At 35.8% G+C, this 7,833-nt stretch overlaps 2 pseudogenes; one reads left to right on the forward strand and one right to left on the reverse strand.

The window, feature by feature from the left end:
* The first annotated feature begins 448 nt into the window (after positions 1–448).
* LOC120139682 lies at positions 449–4,690 on the forward strand (annotated as a pseudogene).
* Positions 4,691–4,903: 213 nt separating this feature from the next.
* Positions 4,904–7,539, reverse strand: LOC120139683 (annotated as a pseudogene).
* Between the last annotated feature and the right edge of the window lie 294 nt (positions 7,540–7,833).

Consider the following 7,833-nt stretch of genomic DNA (forward strand, 5'->3'; position numbering starts at 1 on the left):
GACAACATGGAGGTTGTGAAGAATTTTAAATTAAAGATTAACACTCGTAAAGAGTTTTCGATCATACAATTGATCCATAAGTTGGATCAACGTGAGTGGAAAATTGAATTTTAATGTGTTATATCAAGGAAATGTCGTAGCTTATTTATTAATTAAGATGGATCGAGATAAGATTATGGAAAGAGAAATCTTCGATACTCCCACTCTCCAACTGGCTATGTTGGTTCAGGAAGAAGCTATGCAAGTTTCACCAAATTAAATGTCTTTGTTAAAAAAAATCACTTTTTTTACCTCCAAAATCATTAAAGGCCTTAATTTCAACGTAATTGATCTATCATTGCACGATAATAATTATGTTGATACAACTTCTATCCACAAGCACACGTGGATGTAGCAAGTTCAAACCCTCAAACTTCATTGCTCGAGTCGAAATTTAATCAAAGATTTAATGGCTCAATGTTCCATCTCCATCTCATTCTTACCCTCCGAAAAGCCCATGTCGTCCTCCCTCACCTTCTCTTATTATCACCACCTGATACACCTCCGTAGATCGATCGTTCCCTTGTCGGTGTCCCATCGCCGCCGGCCTCGTCGCAGACATCGTTGGAAAAGAAGGGATATGTCCTTTACTCTACCGCTTTCATCCAGAGTAGACGAACCGTTTTTAGATTCTAGAAATAGTGAGTTTCTTTTTTCTTTTTTTTTCATCGAGAGACTGAGAAAGAACGGAATGATTTTAGTTTAATGTAAATTTTTTAAAGTAAGGTTCTGGAAGTAGAGACTCGTTGGCGACGGAGATGGAGCAAGAGGCCAGTACCCCGACGAGTTTGATCGCTAGTTCGAGCAAGAAGAACAAGCATACCGCTAACGCCGGAAGATTTAGTATTTTCGGCGTCGATTTGTCGCCGGATAATGTGGCGGTTGCTATGGTTTACTTCGTTCAAGGCGTTTTAGGCCTTTCGAGGCTGGCTGTTAGCTTTTACTTGAAAGATGATTTGCATCTTGATCCTGCAGAAGTATGCTCTTTTCGCCTTAATCTTCATGCAGTTTAATTTTTCAATTGCTTAAAGTTAAACTAAGCCTTACTTGATTTATAATATGCGTTATTTTATTATTCATATAATATGATGGTAGTAGAATCAATTGTTCTTTCTAGTGCTTTCTTCATTTTAGTCAATTATGGTTTAAATTTACGTTTGCTTTGTAACAAATTTTGAGCATGTTTACTTTATGGCGGAGTTCAAATTTGTAAATGTTTTGATAGTTACTTTTGCTACTTGAAATCCGTTATGTGCTTCTCCTAGCTAAAATTTGTTAAAGGTAGGAAGGCAAATGGTAAATGTAGAATTTGAATAATTAAGAATGAGTAAATAACTAAATGCAATACTTGTTTTAATTTCATTGTTTTATAAATGAAATCCTAAAAGAATTGCATTTGTAGTTTTAGTTTTTTGGAATTTAGTTATAAAAACATAAATGCTGTGGATTCAAGCATATTGTTATCTAACACAATGTTAACGAATAAGTTTTTTTTCTTTTTTCTTTTTGGTTAGGTTTTAAGTAGTTTAAGTAGAGAAATTTAATGAGTTTGCGTTATATTTACTGCATATTTATCTTATAATCTTCTTAAAGAATTGACAAGTTCTATGTGGTTGACTAGACAGCTGTGATAACCGGTTTTTCTTCGCTTCCATGGCTTGTTAAGCCACTTTATGGGTTTATTAGGTGCGACTTTGCGAACTACCTTTCTCTGTTTCATCATATTTGAAATTATTGAATTATTCACTTTGTTTCCGGATTTGCTGTAACACTATGGTTTTTCAGTGATTCATTCCCACTATTTGGTTATCGAAGAAGGTCTTACTTGGTTCTATCTGGCCTTTTTGGTGCTCTTTCATGGAGTTTGATGGCCACTTTAGTCGACAGCAAGTACGGTGCTGCAGCCTGCATTTTTCTTGGATCTCTTTCTATTGCTTTCTCAGACGTTGTAAGTTACTTCTGCTTTACAGAAATCTTTCAGTTATTCACTTAAAGATAACTATTTCTGTATGGGCGGTTTAGTGTTTCTAATATTTCTTATATTTGCACTTTCCTTGTGATGTATATTTTCTCTTGATAATGTTGTTATCTAATCTAAGTTTGTTACATATGAAGTCGGTTTTAATCAAGAATCAGTGTCATGTTAAATGAAAATTGAATAGTAGGTTTATATATTTAGTCTTAAAGAGCTGAGAGCCGTAGACATCCTCTGTGCAAGCTTGGCCCATATGTGAAGCATAAAAGATCCTTATAATCTTCTGCGAACACATTCGTTAAACCAAGTGCAGGGAAAAAGCTGTTGTATTACTTGTGAGTTTTATTGTTACAGTGTTCCTTTAACAGATACCACTTCTCACTTTCTATGTGATCCTTGCACATGAACGAATGAGCAATTGCATGCATACGCTTCTCTTAAGCATTTTAGATGTTAGTCTTAATAGTTTCTTGTTCAGGAGTCATCCTATTCATGTTCTAGTCATATTTCTTGGATTATGTTAGAAACTTTTTCATGGTGCAGGTTGTAGATTCTATGGTTGTGGAGAGGGCTCGTGGGGAGTCGCAAAGCATGTCAGGATCTGTTCAGTCTCTATGCTGGGGATCCTCAGCATTTGGTGGTATTGTGAGCTCCTATTTTAGCGGTTCGCTAGTGGATGCTTATGGTGTAAGGTACTTAAGGTGATTCATGTCTGAATATAGTTTGAAGGATAAAAGAAATTTTGACTAACCAGCTTGTCGTCAATCTAATATCTCAGGTTTGTTTTTGGTATCACTGCATTACTACCTCTGATAACATCAGTTGTTGCTGTTCTTGTAAAAGAAGAGCGTATGCTTGGCTCAACAAGTAAGCAAAATGGCCTTTTGACCAATCCCACTTTTCTTGAAAGCTCAAGAGAGAGTATCATTCAGTTGTTGAATGCTATCAGGCAACCCAATGTGTTTCTTCCCACAGTTTTTGTTTTCTTGTGGCAAGCAACACCGCAGTCAGACTCTGCTATGTTTTACTTCACGTGAGTTCTATTGCTTGGTTTAAATTTCAGTCAGTTCCTCGTTTCTTCTTATTTTTCATATCTAAACGAAAGGCTGTTTTCATTTCAGCACAAATAAACTTGGGTTCACCCCAGAATTTCTAGGACGTGTCAAGCTTGTTACTTCGGTTGCTTCATTGGTTGGAGTTGGATTGTATAATGGGTTTTTATAAAAACCGTTCCATTGCGGAAGATTTTTCTTGCCACAACAATTATTGGTACAGCTCTTGGAATGACTCAGGTTTGTGTTTTTATTTACTTATGATTACATATATTTCCGATGGATTCTATTGCTTATGATCATTTTGAATTTTTTTTCTTAGGTCTTTCTGGTAACTGGATTGAACCGGCAGTTTGGAATAAGTGATGAGTGGTTTGCAATTGGGGATTCCTTGATTCTAACTGTTCTTGGTCAGGTAATTTATGTCTATCAATCATTGTCTGCTAGTTGAACACGCCTGATAAAAAATTAAGCGTATCATTCCTATATTATATGTAGTTGCAGCTAGGGTGGTAAATGAATTGGGCTTGAACGAATAAGTTTGTCTTCATATTCGTTTGTTTATTTTTTAATGTGTTTATGTTCGGTTCATGTTGTTTAAATTTTAATATTGTGTTTGGTTTGTTCAGCGTTTGCATACATGTATTTCAGCATTCCTCAACATGTCATTCCTATATTATATGTAGTTGCAGCTAGGGTGGTAAATGAATTGGGCTTGAACGAATAAGTTTGTCTTCATATTCGTTTGTTTATTTTTTAATGTGTTTATGTTCGGTTCATGTTTGTTTAAATTTTAATATTGTTTTGGTTTGTTCAGCGTTTGCATGCATGTATTTCAGCATTCCTCAACATGTTCATTTTTATGTCCAGAAAATGATGAAATTATGCCACTAGCCCTTAAGCTCCTTAGGTTTCACATTTAAGCTCCATAATTCACTATGTGTTCATTTTATTCCCTACCTTCATCAACATTTAAAACTGTGAAAAAGGGAAAGAAAAGGAGTATTAGGTAAACGAGTTAATAGACGAGTTTGTTCGTGAACATAAACTAACTTAACACATCTTTATTCATGTTCGTTCATTTATGAAATGAACATAACAATTTTGTTCATACTTATTTTATCTTAATAAACGAACGTTATACGAATGATTTTCGATCAATTTATTAAACGTTCTGTTCATTTACATTCATATTTGCACAGCCAAATTCGCTAACAAAGTGTAAAAGTAAAACTACTCGATGACTTAGTTTATTTGATTTCAAGTCTGCTGCTGATGTTCTATGTACGTCGATATTGTTGCAGGCTTCTTTCATGCCGGTTCTTGTACTTGCAGCCAAGCTATGTCCGGAAGGGATGGAAGCAACACTATTTGCAACTCTGATGTCCATATCAAACGGAGGCGGTGTGGTGGGGGGACTGTTAGGTGCAGGACTGACCCAGGTATTCGGTGTAACCAAAGATAATTTTGACAACTTAGCCACCTTGATTATCCTATGCAATCTCAGTTCGTTGTTGCCTTTGCCGCTGCTTGGCCTCCTTCCTCGGGATGCCTCTGCAACTGTTTCTAAGGAGAGAGTAGATATTGAGGTGAAATCTAATTGAATTATATAGGGGATTATTATTGTATATAAGTGCACTTTTTAAATTAATTTAATTTTTAATATTAGATTGGGATATAATTTTTTAATCTCTTAGAAAAGTTCAGGTGGTGGATAGGATAATTATTGTAGTTTTTGTGTACTTTTTCATATCATAACCAAGTTTAAATTATTATATTTATAGAAAACAAGTCTTCAAGTGCATTGCATGAGAATATTGTATAGAAAACAAGGTTTTCAGTAGGTTTAAAACTTCTAACACATCACCCGATTACGGGGTCGATACATAATTACAAGCGACATAAAAAATGATTAGGTGAAATCTTAATACAGACAATTCATACCAGTCAGCTAAGGGGCATGCTCAGATAAAACATCAGAAGTGTATGGTCTTTAGATACATGCCCCAAATTCCACGTGCTGCTGCAATTTTGTTGTTTGGTTTCGAAGTCAGTTCAAACAAAATCCTTGCAAAGGTATCAGAATGTCTACCATCTGAAAACAGTATCTCTGTAAAAGAATTTTCATAAGCTAGCAGCGACACCCGGTTCTGAGGATCAGACGCAAGGTGCTCTATTATCATTGCAGCTTTCCGGCAGACTTCTGGCACTGGATGCGGTATCTTGATTACTTTCAGTATACGATCAACGCCCTAAATTAGGTGAACATTGTACAAAATAAGATACGCCCTTTCAGCTGTAAACTTCAACGATAACATGACTATGAATTATCAGTCATCATCACTACACCACCAACTATTAAAAACAGAACTTACCATCTCTCACTAGCTAGCTTCAACCTGCAGTCCATGTTGACATCGACAAGGTTATAGAGTGCACCAACTGCAGCAGCTTGTGCATCAAATGCTTGCAAGCTCAGAATATCTACTAATCGCTTGTACATCTGCAATGATCATCGAGTTTGTATAATTATTTATAACATGATAAGACATTTCATTGGGAAAATATTCAAGCAGAATGCTTTACCTGAGGAACAAAAGGGAGGAGAGGTTCATTATCAGGATTTATAATCATGCGCCCAAGAAATTCTGCAGCCGCACATGCCAGGCTTTGATTGGAGATCTTAGCATCTCCATTATAGCTTGAACTGCACGTTTTTCGCTGTTTGGTAAACAGTGGATGTAATCATTGACCAGAAGCTAGAAATTAAAAAAATCACACACACTCGAGCAAGAAAGTAGATCAGGATTCTCACGTCATTTTAATGTGAGATGGCTTCGGTGAACTAAAAATCCGAAGGTCAAGCAAGGGGGCCAAATTTACAATTGTCTCGATGGCATTTGTGACAAGTTCCTCATCCTCTGTCAAGAAAATAACTTTTAAGAATGCACAAGAAGACGGATTGAAAGAGTTAAGGGTTAAGGTAACTTTTGCAATAAGATAATAGAAGAAAAACACCATTACGCACACAAGAAAGGCAGACTATTTTGTCGAAGCATAAAAGGGAAACAAAAACAAGAAAAATGAAAATATTTTCAATAGAAGGAATAGATCACAAGAATTCCCATTACTCTACTACTGATGAATCACCTTTGCCACACATAGTAAACTCAATAGCAAACATTTCAAGAATATTCAAGAAATGCAATAATTAAAATTCTTGAACCCTACCATAGAATCTACAAAAGTGTATATTATAAATGATACACTAAACTATCCACGACGAAAGAGAAAAGGGAATGGTTGTCTCACCTATGATGTGATCTTCTATACACTGAAAAACAGTTTCCAAGCAATGCCGATGCTGAGCCATGGCAATTTCGTTCTCTGGCATGAAAGAAAAGTTGCGTATAATATTAGATGCAGCAACAGCACACTGCTGTTTTTCAGCTCGACCCTCATCATCTAGATTAAATAAACCATCTTCGTCAAGCCACCACTCCGAACGACATCGTTTAGTTGTATTCTTTTGGCCGTATGTTTCAGCAGCAGAAGAACCTGACCCCAACCTGTCATAGCATAAAAAACAGTCCAATTTTATTTCCACCTCCATAAAACCAGCAAGACAACAAAAACGATGCTCAAGCCTACCCCAACTGCGGCAGCAAGGTATTCGATCCCAATGCCTCATACTCATTGCCAAATCCTGTTACAACAGAATTTGCACCCAATGTTCTAGCCCTGTGTCTCTTTCTAAGTTCCTTAGGCAGTGCTATATCACGCCAATCATCCATCTGCTCCACATCATAATCACCATATAAAAGACAGAATTTATTGTTGTATATATTATCAAAAGAGGCAGCAGTTTATATCAAAACACAAAATTGAAGTTTATCAAGACTTAGAGAAAACCTACAATTTGAAGAATAGCATCGAGCAAGCCGGGAATTTTGGCCAAACAGGCATCTTTACGCATATCATCTTTCTCTTTGAAAGACAGTAATGTAAGAGTGTTCAGAGCCCAAGTTAACTCACTCTTCAAACCACTTTGAAGTGCTAGAACCATCCTTCTATTGTTCTGCTCTGCTTCCAGTAGCAATAACAAATTTAACACCCCACTTTAAGATAAAATTACCAAGAAAGTAATTTTAAATAATAAAGAAATGATTAAATTAGTGAACAAACTGTTTTTACTCTGATTTTAGTTCTAAGTGTAGGATTTACCAGAGGAGTTGTGAATTTGGAGGGAAGGGCCGAGGAGAGTGAACGGAGCCACTGAATCAGAAGCGGAGGCGGAGGCTATGCTAGCAGCTGTGCTTCCAAATGGTCGTCCTCTCTTCGACGGTGGCGCGGCGTTGCCACCCGACGCACCACCTGATTTACCCTGCTCTCTCTTCTGCATAATTTTTGCTTTTCGATATGGGGGAAATTTGCTCTGTAATTACCCGAATCCTATTACCTGCATAATGTAAAATATTCTTTTATAATTTGCTACCCTGCAGCTCTTGTTGTTAAGTAAAAAATTGTTAATGTTTAACTAAATAATTTTTTTTTTTTTTTTTTTAATATTTTAATTTTTAATGTTTCGATTTAGAGCCAAACGACTTCTATTTTAGACGTTTAATGATTTTCATCTATGAAAAAAACTTTTACCCCCAAAAAATGGTTATATAATTATGTTTTAAAAATTATATTAATTTTTTAATATTTTTAAATTTATAATAATTATAATGAATTAAGTAAAATACAAATGTATTAAAATACTAC

The sequence above is a fragment of the Hibiscus syriacus genome, unplaced genomic scaffold, assembly GCF_006381635.1.
Source record: "Hibiscus syriacus cultivar Baekdansim isolate YM2019G1 unplaced genomic scaffold, ASM638163v2 tig00110769_pilon, whole genome shotgun sequence".
Lineage (NCBI taxonomy): Eukaryota > Viridiplantae > Streptophyta > Magnoliopsida > Malvales > Malvaceae > Hibiscus > Hibiscus syriacus.